The sequence below is a fragment of the Simochromis diagramma genome, unplaced genomic scaffold, assembly GCF_900408965.1.
Source record: "Simochromis diagramma unplaced genomic scaffold, fSimDia1.1 OVJJ01000421.1, whole genome shotgun sequence".
Taxonomy (NCBI): Eukaryota; Metazoa; Chordata; class Actinopteri; order Cichliformes; family Cichlidae; genus Simochromis; species Simochromis diagramma.
Window position 1 is genome coordinate 8,581,921 of NW_024387250.1, and position 15,795 is coordinate 8,597,715.

Below are 15,795 nucleotides of genomic sequence, written 5' to 3' on the forward strand. Positions count from 1 at the left end.
CAGCTGTCAGCAGCCTTTCTGATATGTTTTAAAATTTAACAACTGTGCACGGTCTTCATGTTACAGTCTGTCAGTCACCGCATTCATGTGTGAACAGTTCACATTAGGATTTCTTTGACTAGAGAAGTCAGATGTTGTGTGCAATTACTGTGTGGGAACAGGAGGTAGCTTGTGTGTGCATCTGTGTGCAGTATGTGGGATTGAGTTTGCCACCGACTCCTTCTGCAGATATGCTTTTTTAAAATAATTTAGCTCTTATCTGCTGTATCAAATGGTAACTATTTGGCGCAAAAGCAAAATCAACAGGCCATTTAAGAAAAAAAAAAGAATTTGTTCTGCCACAACTGTATAGGATTCAAGATGTTGCATAATGGTGATTGCAGCATTAGTTGTGTAGCTCTTCAGCTGGGGTGTCATTGTAACTGCAGCTGTTTTTGATCACATCTTCTTTTTCTATGCCTTGCACCATCTCCCCATGGCCCCTGAGCCCTTGTTGCAGTAAACACAGATATCTTCCCTCATTGTGATAATAAGGATGCATCACGGTAGCCTCGAAAAGCTTTATAGCCACTCGGGCCACACAGCATTCCTTCAGGCCCTTCTGCCTGCCAAGGTGTACCGCCAACCTGCGTAGAATAGCAATTAGTCTTACCTTGTTCCTCATGAACAGATCTGCTAATTCATTTTATTTCTGAGACTCCTCTTTGTTTCTGTTTTTTTATTGTTTATTTAATGGGTTGTGTCCCAAATTCACTTTTCAATTCCAGATTAAATAAAATGCATTCAGTCAATTCATCCTCATTGTGTAGTCGGTCAGATTTATTTGGATATCAGATTAAAGCTTTAAATCAGCACAAGAGTGGCTACCTAAATTATATTTAAATCCCATGGCCTGATAGAAGTTGATTTTATAGGCTGGGCAATAAAGGCCGATTTCTCCATCAGCACCAGCTCACCCGAGGCTGACTAGCAGCATCACTGGTCAGATAAAATCGAATTACACTGCTGATGGCCGATGTGTGATTGTGTCATTCTCTCTTTGCAGGTTCTGATGAGTACAGGGAGTGAGGCTTAATCCTTCCTTTGCTGCAGTAATCCATAGATAGTCCCATTTTGCTCAGAGCAGCCTTCTGGCTTTCCGTGAGACCTTCTGTACATAGATAGTGGATTGAAATAGACTTAAAATGTACAGGACAGGCTGGATACACATTATTGAACGGAGACAGCTTTGTTGTCCTCTTGTGTGTGTGTGTTTTGTTCCTTTGTTTTCTTTTGTTTTTAAGCCCAAAAGAGCAGACATTAAAAGAACCCCACTGCTCGATAGTCAAAATATGCTTTGGAAACAGATTTCTTCATGTCTGCGTCATACACATATATCACATTGTTAGTACACACACAGTCAGCAGAGTAGACCTCATTTGCATGTGGCTGACATTTGTTGCTTTGGTAATTTCATCTGTTAATGGACACGTCCGCAAAAGCTGCTCTGAAAGCATGTTCCTAAATTGTACGTTGCTAGGCAACATGGGTTTTGGTGGTAATCGTAGGCAGATTTGCTTTTGGTTAAAGGGTCGCTCCATTGTCATAAAACACTGCAAATTTACTCCATCCGTTTTTTCCTTATACAAAAAGGCAGGCTGAGCTAATTCATTTAGAAAAAAAAATGCAAAAAAATCATCCACTTATTTTGGGATGGCTAAGTAGTTATTTGGAGGTTTTGGTTACTTTTTTCCAAAAAAGATAACATAATTCAGACTTAGCAATATAGTATGTTTTAGCCTGTCAGGTAAAATGTTGTAATGTTGTTTTGTCAGGTAACACTATTAGTTTTAATAGCAGCATTAACTCCAGGCAGGTGAGGTGTTTCTGGTTTTTCCAACCAGGAGAATTCGTAAAGGTAGACTCAGGACACACTAGAGAGATGACATCTCACAAGTGGCTCGATATCACCCCTGAAGAGCCGAAAATGGTTGCTGGGGAGATGGAGGTCTGTCCCTACAACCTGAATCTGGACAAGTAATAGAAAATGGATAGATGGCAGCAATAATGCTTCTCTAACATTTTTTGTTGAATAAGTTATGAGATTGTAAATTGGATATTCTGAATACCTCAAATAATTCATTAGCAATATGTTGCATCCAGAAGCAGAAAGAATTTCCCTTTGAATTAATAGCCCATGTGTAAATGCAGATGGCATGGCCCCACCAACCTCACTATATGATGCTTTATGGAATACCCTAGAGCAGGGCTAACTAGGACCCCCCCACCCCCAAACTGGCATAAACACAATATAAGCTACTCTAGGACTCTACCTTCTTTACTTCCACCCCTGCTGAGGGCGTTGACCCCCTCATCATGGATTTTGGCCAGGTGACTCAGTGCCAGTTCACGTCAGCTTTGCTTTGCTCTGCTATGCATGACTGACACACTAGCCGCAATTTTCTTGCTTGCTTACCCACATGGAAAAGAAATAGTAAAAACATATATGATTTACTCATGAAAGTGGCCACTTTCATGAGTAAATCATATATAAATCATATAAGGCTTACATGATTTACTCATGAAAGTGGCCACTTTCTCATTACTTTCATATATTTTTTTAGTATGTATACAAAACATACAAGTTTCATTATATAATTTTTCAAGGGATCTTATATGTGTTTTCACTCTTGTATGCTTTTCATACAAGTTTCATACAAGACAGATAAAAACTTTATAAGATTTATATATATCTTTTCCATATGGGTAGGCCTGGCACGATGGTGGGGGAGGGTTGTGGCATGTTCGTTCTGGAGATAGCAGATTATGTATTAACGGGGTCCAGGTCAAAGCTACAGACAGTTGTTAAACTGACTGAGGGATTAAGTAAAAGGGAGAGAGAGCGATGGAGAGAAAGTGACATAGTTCTGCTTCTGATAGAAGATGAGTTCAAGCTGCACGGTGGGGTGGGGAAACGGGGCGTTGACAGCTGTCAGTCAACCTTAAACTCTCCATAGAGATGAGGTTGGCTGTCATTCTTTCATCTAGCTTTTGAAGGTCACATATTGGCCTAAATCTGGGTGGCAGTCAAAGGTTGTTTTGTTTGGTTGGTTGGTTTTTTCTGGCTAGCCACCATGTTCCTTGCTCACAATTTTTTTTTTTTTTTTTTACCCACCAAATAAATGCCATGCATCCATACATGCATAGTGGAGAGGTTGCCAGTCTAGCATAGGACTCTAAAAAGTGCTTAAGAACGTTTTTAAAAAAGGATTAAACAATTCAGTTTAATTCACTTGTATTTATATGGCAACAATTCACAACAACAGTCGCCTTAAGGCACATTATGTTTTAAGGTAAAGACCCTACAGTGATACAGTGAAAACTCCAACAGTCAGATGACCCCCAATGAGCAAGCAATTGGCGACAGTGAGAAGGAAAAACTCCATTTTAACAGGAAGAAACGTACAACAGAATGAGGCTCAGAGGGGACAGCCATCTGCATACATGAACCACATTATTATCATTATTATGTAAGGCTAAATCATTCACTACTTTAAACCACCACTTTATTTGCATCAGAGTGAGGAAGGAAGTTGATTTAAGGGACTTTGAATGCAGCATGGTTGTTAGTGCCAGACAGGCTGCGCTGAGTATTTCAGAAACTGCTGATCTACTGGGATTTTTCCCCCAGAACCATCTCTAGGGTTTACAGAAGATGGTCAGAAAAGCCAGTGAGCATCAATTCTCTGGGAGAAAATGCCTTATTGAAGGTGACATTACTTCAATCTCATAGAAAGGCGACAGTAACTCAAAAAACCACTCGTTACAACCAAGATATGCAGAAAAGCATGTCTGAACACAGCACATCAAACCTTGAAGCTAAGGAGTACAGAAGCAGTAAACCACACCGAGTATCACTCCTGTCAACTAAGAACAGGAAAGGAGGCTACAGGTCATATTGGCTTGTGAAAGTTTGACAATAGAGGAAAAATTCTGCCTTATCCGATGAGTCTTGATTGTTCCGGCAACATTCGGACGGTAAAGTTAGAATTTGGCTTAAACAAAATGAAAGCAAGGTTCCATCCTGCCTTGTATCAGGAGTTCAGGCTGTTGCTGGTGATGCAATGGTGTGAGAGATACTGTAAATCGATAGGCTTCTTTGCATACAAAGTAAGTAGAGGCATCACCTGTGATCCTCAATTGTTTTGTTAAGAAGAATCAAATTACTAATTGTAGGACAGTTTGGGATGAATTCAGTTGCTATGCTGTTGGATCTTGTCTTATTGGATCTTATCTCTTATTTATACCCCTTACTGGACCCTACGCCACAGCAGCCAAGACTACCGGGAGTGATAGTACAGTGTGCAATGTTATTAAAAACTGAAGTGCTTGATAAAAATGCATTGGATTGCACAGCTGTTCCCAGTTAAGTTCTTTGTGAGTGTATGTAAGATGTGTTTATGAGAGATTGTGTAAATGGACATTTGCAGATGGTATTGGTGGCATCTGTTAAGGCACGGTGCTCAGTCTCTCAGTCTCTCTCTCCCCTCCAGATGTTCCCTTTATCAGGCACTGACTCTGTTGGGATTACATCTATACGAATATTGAGTAGTCATTTTCCGTTCATGTTTTCCCCTCTTTTTGTCTTAAATTAACATTAAATTGTTTCCAGTGTTTCTTTGTCGTTCCCTCTTGTCTCATACTTGCCTCTTGGTCTTTCTTAGGGAAAAGAGAAAGAGGTAATGGGAGAAATATGTTTCAAACGTAATAGCTCAGCACATTCATTCTTGACTGTGGTTGTGGGTTGTAGAGCCTAGCTGCAAGAAAATGTGGGAAATGAGTAATCTGAAGATGTGAGGTGACTGAACCCAAGCAAAGACAGAAGAACAGATTGAGGAAGAAAGACCAAAGATCGCAGTTCAGCGCAGAGAAGGATGCTATAGATTAGATTAGAAATGGTTGAGGAATACAAATGGGTAGATTATTTTAAACTCTGTTGTGCCATCACGAAGCAAGCGAGTGAGGGAGTGCAGGGTGAGGACACTGCCAATCCATGCAGAGCTCTGTTCCCAGATCCAAAGAAGCTGATGTCATACTTGTAAATAATGTGGAAAATGGAGAGTGAAATGATAATGTGACTTTTTTTCTCCTGTGGCCTGGGGATTCAAGCTATGCAACAATTTGCTCAAAAACATGTCATCAGCAAAATGTGAATTCAAGCATTTAAAGATAAAAAGTGAAAACTTTTATACACGAGAAGCTAAAACCAGTAAATGATAAATGATTTTCTGTTTATTGACTGATGGCTCGACTGACTTATTTCAAGAACAGTTTTATTAATCTTCCCCTGGATTTGTATAAGTGTTATTTAATATGTCGTAAAAGCCTCTGAGAGTGGATAACACTTGCCAGGTGTCTGTTAATTTACAAATGTTGCAGTGATGTTACCATTTAAAAAAAGGTGGCCTTTAAAGAGAAAGTCTGACCTTTCTGGCTAAATTGCTCTGTTATTTCAGAGAGATACGAAGTGATTAACAGCAAAGAGAAGACAGGCAGTCGAGGTCAAATCCTCAAACAGTTGTAGCTCAAAGGTAGAAGAAAAAGAAAGCAATAAATTGAGAAGCTGAAAGCTTATGTTTACTTTCCTCATCAAAAAAAGACCTTTTCTCCTCTCACTTCCTTCCCTTCGTTTTCTTTCCTACCACCTCCTGTCTAATTTCTTCTTGTTTTTTCTCCCTTTTCTTTTCCTCAGTGACCAGAGAGTCACTCTGAATTATTCATTTTGAGAAAATTAAATCTTCATGTGTTTTGAGGCGAACAACGAATAAGCTGAACGTGAATATGCGCAAAACTTGACACTCTGCTCGGCAGTGTTTTACCAGAAGCCAACGGGTTGGATATGTTTAGAGGTGCAGATGAATTTCATTTGCACCCAAGGAAAATATTGTACAATTCTCAGTAGGTATGTCAGCCGTGTTAAGGATCACGGGAGGGGGGCTGTAAATAGGATTTGTGTTTCACAGTGTTTTTAGTCTCGCGCGAGGATTTGCGTTTGTGCGTACCTGTGTTTTCATGCATATGAACAGCCGTCATTGGATTTTCCAATCCTGAATTTCTATTATGTTTTTAAAAATTATTTAAAAGAGAGATTACTGATAAATGAGTCAGCGTCTTACATCGAAATCAGATATGTGATTCCTGTCTGCACTCTACTTGTCCAAATTTGCAGCCGGGATGAGGGCTGAAAAAAGTGATGCCTTCCCCCCATTCATCGTGATCACAAACACACACACACACACACACACACACATAGACGCACTCGGTCTCTCACATCTTCTTAACATCTCATCCTCTTTCTAGTGAAGCCAGTTGGCTCAAGTCACCGAGAAAGAGAAAGGTGGATGAAGAGATGATGGCGAGTCAGAGAGCTGGAGGGATGCGCAGAAGGAGAGTGGATGGGAACAAGAATTTATGTGGTGAAATTGCCTCTCTTAAAAAAAGGAAAAAAAGAAATTCAGCATCTGTTGTCCACCTGCAGCTGTGCCATGTCTTTTTCTCCCTTTTCTCTTCTTACTCGTCCCCCCGGAATGCCGTTTGTGCTTCAGTCATTTGGCAGCAGCACGACATGCAGATCACAGGAGGCAGATGGGATGGCGAATTTTAGAGGTCAAATTATACAGTAGGCTCTCTTAGTCAGGCACTCTCTTTTCATGAATGAGACTTTTTTACTCCAGGCCTGGTTTGCGGGCTCTGGTTACATGTTGTAACCAAACCTCCTCAATGAAGTCCTTTAAACTCACCACACTTCGGTTGGGCTTACACTAAACACATCACAATGTGAGCGCCAATGTTACTATACACGTGGTATACTTTGTTCTTTATTTAATCAGAAGTGTTCAGTGTTTGCTAACTTTTGCTTTTTTTTAACTTTGCAATATAGTGACAGTCCAAAAAGTATGCTGCATTCCCATTGTTTGATTAAAAGATTGTCAAGGTTGTTTCTTTGGCTTCTTTCTTTGATAAAGAAATAATCAGTTTACCGTTTCAACAAATTCACACAGTTCATTCATGTCATCCACTCTCATCTCTCATGCTGAGCCACACTGTGTGCTTTACATTGATGGCAGCATGTGTCCTTGGTTTATTGACTAAAACTAGTTTTTTTTTTTTTTTTACCCTGCTCCGATATTTAAAGATTTAAAAAAAAGTAAGAATTTACTCACTTCAAGACATTTACACAAAAACGTATATGGAAGACATTTTCACAGCTGAAATAGGATCATAATAAATAAAACATTGTAAGTCCACCATCAACTCCAAGAAATATTTTGTTTATCGTTGCTTATCTTAGATGTTTGGCCTTCGGTGTGCAGAATGATGCAAAATTTGACATTCGTTTTGGGCAGCTGGAGGCGGTCGGCTCTGGAGCTGTAGCAGGTCGTCCACCAATCAGAAGGTCATCGTTTTGACCTCCCGGCTTCTCCGGTACAGGTTTCAAAATGTTCTACTGCAAGATGCTGAAACCACCTAAAAAATAAATCTGCCCCGATGTATGCGTGTGTGTCAGTGGGCGATTGTGGGTTGGAATGTAAAACACTTTGAGTGGTTGATAAGGAAAGAAAGAGAGCAGTAGAAATCCTGTAAATTCACCATTTTTACAACAAGCTATTTGGCATCTTACAACAAATATGAAACACATTTGTGTGTGTTAATTTTTCCAAATTAAAAATAAAACACTCTTGTTGCATATTTGGAGATCATAAATATATGAGCAGCCTGAATAGATATTATTATGTCAGGTCCTTAACCTCTTAAGCCCCAAGCCTAACTGATCTCCTGCCTTTTGCCCCCGTATCAGGGTGCGTTGGGGCTTAAGAGGTTAAACTTGTCTCAGGAGCTTCTTTAAACTTGAATTTAGAAACCTAAAGGTTAAATCTACCTTAACCGATGAAACAGGGGTGTCAGTCTCATTTTGCATCATGGGCCACACACGACCCAATTAGGTGTTTAGTGGACTGGATCAGTGAAAGTAGCCAGTGTAAAGAAGTTTAACTACACATCTAATCTAATCAAATCAAATCAAATCACTTTTATTGTCACATCACATGTGCAGGTACATTGGTACAGCACATGTGAGTGAAATTCTTGTGTGCGAGCTTCACAAGCAACAGAGTTGTGCAAAATACAATAATGTAAACAAGCAAAATACAAGAATGGCTACATCTGAAACTAATAAATATATGTACAATATATAATAGTATATGCATTTCTGGATGTGTATACTAAATATTTTTCTGCGTGTGTGTGTGTGTGTACACATATTTTACAAATTAAATAGAGTAAACAATAAATAAAATATATAAAATATACAGAGTGAGACATGTGCAAAACAGTGGCATTACTGTACAGTATGGAGTGCATAATGTTAAAGTTCCAGTAGTGAAGCTGAGGTGTCTATGAAGTGTTCAGCAGTCTGATGGCCTGATGGAAGAAGCTGTCTCTCAGTCTGCTGGTACGGGATCGGATGCTGCAGAACCTCCTTCCCGATGGAAGTAGTCTGAACAGTTTATGGCTGGGGTGACTGGAGTCCTTGATGATCCTCCCCGCTTTCCTCAGGCACCGCTTCCTGTAGATGTCTTGGAGGGAGGGAAGCTCACCTCCAATTATCCGTTCAGAGCACCGCACTACTCTCTGGAGAGCTTTGCAGTTGTAGGCGGTGCTGTTGCCATACCAGGTGGTGATGCATCCAGTGAGGATGCTCTCAATGGCACAGTGATAGAAGGTCCTGAGGATGTGGGGGCTCACGCCGAATCTTTTCAGTCTCCTGAGAAAGAAGAGGCACTGTCGCGCCTTCTTCACTGTTTTGTTTGTGTGTACTGACCACGTAAGATCCTCAGCCAGGTGTACGTCAAGGAACCGGAAGCTGCTCACTCTCTCCACAGCAGCGCCGCTGATGGTGATGGGGGTGTGTACTTCTCTGCACCTCCGGAAGTCCACTATCAACTCCTTTGTCTTTGCGACGTTGAGGGTGAGATGGTTGTCTTGACACCAGTGGGTCAGGGCGCTGACCTCCTCCTTGTAGGCCGTCTCATCACCATTGGTGATAAGACCCACCACTGTAGTGTCGTCCGCAAACTTCACAATGATGTTGGAGTTGTTAGTGGCCGTGTAGTCATAAGTGTAGAGTGAGTACAGGAGAGGGCTCAGTACACACCCCTGTGGAGCACCAGTGTTCAGTGTGACGGGGGATGAGGTGATGCTGCCCAGTCTGACCACTTGGCGTCTGTCAGACAGGAAGCTAAGGATCCAGCTGCAGAGGGAGCTGCTCAGTCCTAGATCCTGCAGTTTCCTGTCCAGCTTCGAGGGAACGATGGTATTGAATGCTGAGCTGTAATCTACAAACAGCATTCTCACATACGTGTCTCTCTTCTCCAGGTGTGACAGGGCAGTATGTAGTGTCAGGGCTATGGCATCATCAGTGGACCTGTTGTGGCGGTAAGCATTTGCTTACGATGGGGGTCAGGGCTACAGGTCGCCAGTCGTTCAATGAGGAGATGGTGGAGGATTTGGGTACAGGGACGATGGTGGCCATTTTGAAGCAGGCTGGGACTACAGACAGAGAGAGGGAAAGGTTGAAGATGTGCGTGAACACTCCAGCCAGCTGAGCCGCGCATGACTTGAGGACGCGGCCGGGAATCCCGTCCGGACCAGTAGCTTTGCGTACGTTCACCTTCCTGAAGCACCTCCGCACATCCTCCTCAGACACAGTGTGCGCACAGTTTCCTCATTGACATGTCTTAAGAAAGAGAAGTGTAATTTCAAATATAAATCCTTGCTAATAGAGATGGCTCTTTGGGGTTAAACCTCAAGAAATAAATGTGAAAAATACTGAAAATGAACTCATTAGGAGAACTTTGTCCCATAAGTATAAAACATAGAACTCTAAGTTCTTTAATGCCTGATACATGTATTTATTTTACTGCAAAAAACAAAACCCAACTTTTTGTAAATAATGAAACACATGGACTTTTCTGTTATTTGATGCATTACTAACAATAAAAACATCTCAGTTTCTGTCATTTTATCTGCCAATTACTTACCTTGATGATTTTGTAATTTAGAAGGCTGTAAAACTGACAGAAATACAGTAAAAAAAGTCCAAATCGTCTTCTTTAAAACCAACCAGTAGGCTGAATTAGACCCTTTGCCTTGCTCAGTTCTTGCCCCTAGACTGTATGTTTGACTGTATGACACCCCAGCTATAAAGCATTAATGCACATCATTCATATCTTTAATTATCTGTACTACTTTTGAACAATTTAGAAAAAAGAAATAATTATATAAATCTAAATTTTTAGCTATTATCTGAACTTTAGAAATTGAAAAAAACAACTTGAAATTAGTTATTAAGTCAAAATTTTAAGATAATAACCTGAAATTTTTGACTCGTGTATGGCAAAAAATAATATTTTGTATCAGAAATGAGCTGACATCTTAATAACTGGATTTCGGGCTCTGAAAAGCAGTGTTGTGGTACAAATAATGACCCAGAAACTCAGACAGACTTGTTAACCTTTACTATCAGAGACCTTTTTTAGAAACGGCGTCTCGGTATTTAGCCATCCTCTCAGACCGGTGTTGTAGTAAACATCCTAATCTGTTACTCTTCAAATCCCGGGATCAGTTAGACTCCAGGAAGGATTACCGTAACTTTAAAACTTTAATTGTAGGGATCTGCTGTACTTGCATTTGGAGGAGCTCTAAAGAGCTCAGTAGCAGGTGAGTGTCAGTGTGTGTGAGAGAGAGAGAGAGAGTCTACAAACTTTTAGATATTGGGAATTAATTTTGCAACTGCTGGATTTTCTATTAAATCAGAAATGTGCATGCGTATGATAGCACGTCCATGTGAAGGCTCCGACCACGTTTTGTCCTTGTATGCAACCAAAATCTACATCTTACATCTTTGTGCAAGCGTGCAACTGACAAACATCCTGGTGTTTAAGCCTTGAAATTTCATCCAAGGGGTTATAAAGTGAAAAACATATCTAATCGTGTCCATTTCAAACAGTGAGAAGAGAGGGTGGCGGAAGAGAAAAATGCAGCTGAGATTGTGAAGATGAGTTTGTGAACAAGGGGGAATGAAACTGAGAAAGGGTTGGGCGGAGGGCTGGTTGGTGGTGGTGGTGGGGGAGAGCTGGCACTCTTAAAGGACCATGAAGGCCAGATCACAAATAATAAAACAGAAAGGGAGGGAGGGAGGAAAGGCTGAAAGGAGGGAGGGGAGGGGAAAAAGAGCGAAAGGAAAATATGTTGAGCGGAGGGGAAGGTCGGAGAGAATGAAAGAGGGAGTCGTACGTGTGCCAGGAGCGCTGCACCTCTCCCCGTGACTGGTGCTCTTCAAGGATTTTTTTTCTCCCCTCTCCTTCGACTCTTTTATTTCCCCCCTCTTTCATTTTGAAATTCTTCTGCATAGCCGTGACACCGGATTGTTTTCTCTTTTTTTTCTCTCTCTCTCTTTTTTTCACATTTTTCTCCCCCCACGCCTTCCTCTCTCTCTCTCTCTGGCTCTCTCTCCGTCTTTCTGTGACTTGCAACAAAAGGCTGACGGAGTGAGCCTGACGTCTGAATGAATAGCCCAAACCTGCTGTGAAGGGAGAGCAGAGGAAGACGGAGCAGGGAAGAGGACGCTGAGGAGGAGAGATACGACTGATCTGGCTGAAGAGGCGGAAAGAGGAGAGCGCTAGAGAAGTGCTGATTGCTGGCTGAAGACAAATAGAGATCCCGATTTTTTTTTCCCCCTCCTCCTCTCTGGAGATTAAAGGAGTTGAAAGCAGTGCCTTAACTGCACGGGTGGGGGGAGTGACGATCGTAGTTCTCGCTCTCCTGTCCTCCCCCTCACCCACTGCCCTCCTGTGCCACCATACGTTTTGGTTGGGTTTTCTTTTTCCTCCCCTTAAGAGTACAAGTCGTCTGAGAAATTGAAATGGAACTTCTGGGGGTGAGGTGACGAAGGAGGACAGATTTGGAAACAAGCAGAGGGGAGAGCAAGAGAAGACAGCATAGGAAGACAGAGAGGGAGGAGGGAGGCTGGAGTAGGAGGCAGAGAGGAGAGGAGAGGATAACCCCAGGGCATACTGTGTGAGAATACACCAACGCCCACTTCTTCTTCTTCTTCTTCTTTTTCTTTTTTATTTTCTGCCCCTCATCAGTACGTTTCCTCTGCCATGTGCAGCACCTGATTTGAAGAATGTGGAGACATTTCCCAGGCAAGGAGCATGTTTCACATTGTCTTATGCATACGTGTGCGTGCGTACACTCATCAAGGATAATAATAAAAAGCTGTGGAGTGTGTGTGTGTGTTTGTGTGGGTGACTGTGAGGGGTGTGGGTGTGTGGATTGGGAGTGGGGGGAGGCTGGATTTGGCTTTAAGGCTAATGAGCCTCTTATGTTTTTGCAATGAAGTGTGTCATGAAAACAGTGTGTGTGCGTGCACGAGGGCAAGCACCCATGTGAGTGCGTTCAGTGCTTCCTTGGTTTGAAACCACAGAGGTCTCTACACAGCAGCGAGAGGACGGCGAGCTTGGATGAGTTGTCATTTCTGGGGTCAAAGGTCACAGGAGAATGAGCGTGTGATTAGCTGCGTGTAAAGGTTAATGGTCTGCTGTGCGATTGTGGCCTGTAACACATTTTTTGTATTGCAAAGTCTAATAATTTATTTCTACTTGAGAATACAGGCGCAATCAGTGCTAGCATGGAAATTGCATTTTTGGAATAAACTTGATCTGTAACAGTTTATGATTTTAATAACTGGTTGCAATTATTGCAAAAAAGGGTATTTTGTTTGATTTGTTTACTGTAAACAAAAAGCAGAGCTGCATCTTTTCACAGTAGTAAATGAAACCTTTAGTTTTCACTGGGATCCTGCAAAAATCAAACAAGTTCCATTTATGATGCTGCAAGGACATAGCTGATTGATTTTGTATCTGTGCTTTTTGTGAATGATAGCAAAGCTGAGATGTTATATCCACTGCCCCCCACCCCTCGTGTGTGTGTGTGTGTGTGTGTGTGTGTGTGTGTGTGTGTGTGCGTGCGCGCTCCTGACCTGGATGCGCTCTTTTCGATGTGTGCGTGTGAAGTAAAGCCGGAGTGCACTGTCTGCTGTTTATCAGCTCTGACAGCTGCTTTTGTCTCCAAACGCCGATTGTTTGTAGTCCATGCTAGCGGCGCACAAAGGGCAGCATTTAAAGAGGATGGATGCCTGTCTTCATTCTCACTTTGCATTGTGGTCAGTTTTTACCACAGACGGCACCTGTGATATCTTTATGCGAGCGTACGCTTCTCTCTCTCTCACACACACACATTCATTTCGTCCTGTTCTTCTATCCCCGTCACTCCCTCACCCATCTGGCAGAGCATTTTTGGTGGTGATAACTTTGGAGGTGGGGGGGTGTGAGTGGGGAGGGGTGCAGGCAGGCAGAGGGGAGGACAAACAATGTCTTTGTGTGTCCACATAGTGGAACAAGAGACAAGCTAGGGTGGCGGCAGCGTAGCTGGTCCGGTGGGGGCCTTGAGAAAGCAAGTCTGCCAAAGAAAAGATTACACACACCCCCTCTTTTTCTACAGATGCCAAGGGATCGTAAACACACTCAAGAAAGCAGACACTCCCAAGAACACAGGCGCCGGGTTCTTGTTAACATGTATGCACAGTTGCAGACTGTGATATTGGTGGTTTAGATTTTGAGTAGCATTCGAACGAACGTGCACGAAAGCAATGAAAAAAGAAGTAGAGTAGATGGGGGCTGTCGCATTCAGAGGCGCAAATGCCCTTCGGTATTTTATTTAACAAGATCTGCGACACCCAGGATAAACGCTGGTCATTAATGGCTATCATCTGTGGGTGTGTGCGAACTTAAGTGCAGCCAAACTCTGTGTTGATGTGTGTGCGTGTGCACAGGACTGAGCTGTGTTTGTATTCCCAATGTCTCCCTGGAAGAAAAATGCCGCAGATAAATATGATTGTGCCACTTCTGCTATACAGACCTCATTCACTGGGTTGCCAGGTATGGGTGGCATGCGAAGGGTTAAGATTTGATATCCCCTAATCAAGCTTTTCCTGTCTACCTGCTGCACTTGCCACAGCTTGCCCCCTCCTCCACCTCCTCCTCCCCTTCCTCTCACTCTTGGACTATCCCATCACTGAGGCCCCCCAGCTTTGGAGTTGCTAGGTAACCAGAACCAGCTGTTGGTCCTAAGCCCATTGAGCCCATTTTGGTCCTGCATCAACTGCAGAATAGTTTTCTCTGAAAGCTCGCTGTGAACTCAGCGACCGCCACTGTGTCCCTGACATCATCGTGCCATGGAAAATCTTCCTCACTTCCTTTTGTTTTTGCAGTTTTATTGTTCCGTTGATACGGGGGCCAGTGTTTGAGCGTCCGTGGCATGTGTCACACCGGCTCAATTAATTTAGCAGCATCTCACCACCTTTCACTTAAGGAAATGAGAAATGGAGCAAGTGAGGGCAAGAGGAAAGTGAAAAGAATGAGCGGCTGGGGTGGCAAGGGTTTAATAAAAGCAGTCACCTGTAATTGAGAGTCAGTTAAAATGACGTCAGGATATAAAAGAGTCTCTAAAGTGTTTCATTCCTCTGTTAGTGAGGATGCTAACTTGTCTCAGAAAGCCATTATGAGAGATTTGAGATGGCAGACTACACAGTGAAATTATTCACGAAATCACAATAGTGCAGGTAAGTTAATACATCTCTGCAGTCCCAGAGCGGACCATTTGCACTTCAAAGTGTGTGACAACCTAAAAAAAACGGACACACACAAAAACAAGCCTCAAGTAAATCTGGAGGGTGGGGGGTGGGGAGAGAGTGGATTAACTTCCAAATAAATTGGTCTTTGTAAACCAACCAAGTCATGTTGAAAACCAGAGCTCAAAATCTGTGAGAAAATAGAGCCAGAGGAGAAAAAGATAACTGATGTAGTGTGATGTTATTAAAAACCAATTTAAAGAACAGTTTCCAAATCCAGGGGGAGAGACACAGGTTTGAGCAAAGGTTTATTTTCTTTCATTGATTGTTTGCGCTCTATTTAGGAAATGATTCTTCTCTCTCTGAAAACTGTGACTCACAGCGTCTGGCAGTGTCTGAGCTGCTTTTCCAAGATCAGTCCTTCCAAACGAGAGAATTAGACACCAGATCGTATTCACTAAGGAGAGATATTTCTACGAGTCCTGCTTCTTTTTCTTTTGCTTCTATTTCTGTTGTCACAATCCAAAAAGGCTTTTTAGTTTGGAACATCTGTAATCCATTTGTGGTTGAGAGTTCGCGCTTGCCAGCTCTGCCAAAAGTTTTCATACTTCCTGACAAATCATCCAGTTTGTGATTAGCGTTGGCTTAGGATGATATCAACTTTAGGCCATTCAAGCATCCCACGAGGGATGTAGCAACACATGACCTCCACTGGATAAGCCTATCTGCTGTCACACTGAACATGGTTTAGATTTAGTTAGTCAAGCTGTTGGCTTTGTTTCTTTATTACTTGCTGGCTTATACACAATGCTGGCTGTTGTGCTTTGATAAATACTTTGTGCACAATAACAGGAAATTGGCACAAGCAATTAGCATTTTTATCCCTAAGACTACCAGCCAAAATATCTTGCAGCCTAATGTAAACCGTCTTCATTCGTGTTGTTTCTGCTGCTTGCAGAAGTTTATGTAACAGTAAGTAGGACTTGAATAATGGCCGTGGTGAATTTTTGCCCTGCTAAAGAAGGAGTCTGGTATTGGGTGGGACTCTGTTTGGACACGAAGAG

The 15,795-nt window shown here is 42.3% G+C and overlaps 1 protein-coding gene across 4 annotated transcripts in view; it reads left to right on the top strand.

Annotated features, from left to right (window-relative positions):
- ctbp2a (C-terminal binding protein 2a) overlaps positions 1 to 15,795 on the top strand; it is a 79,541-nt gene that overhangs the window by 41,436 nt on the left and 22,310 nt on the right. The gene's annotated exons all lie outside the window — the stretch shown is intronic.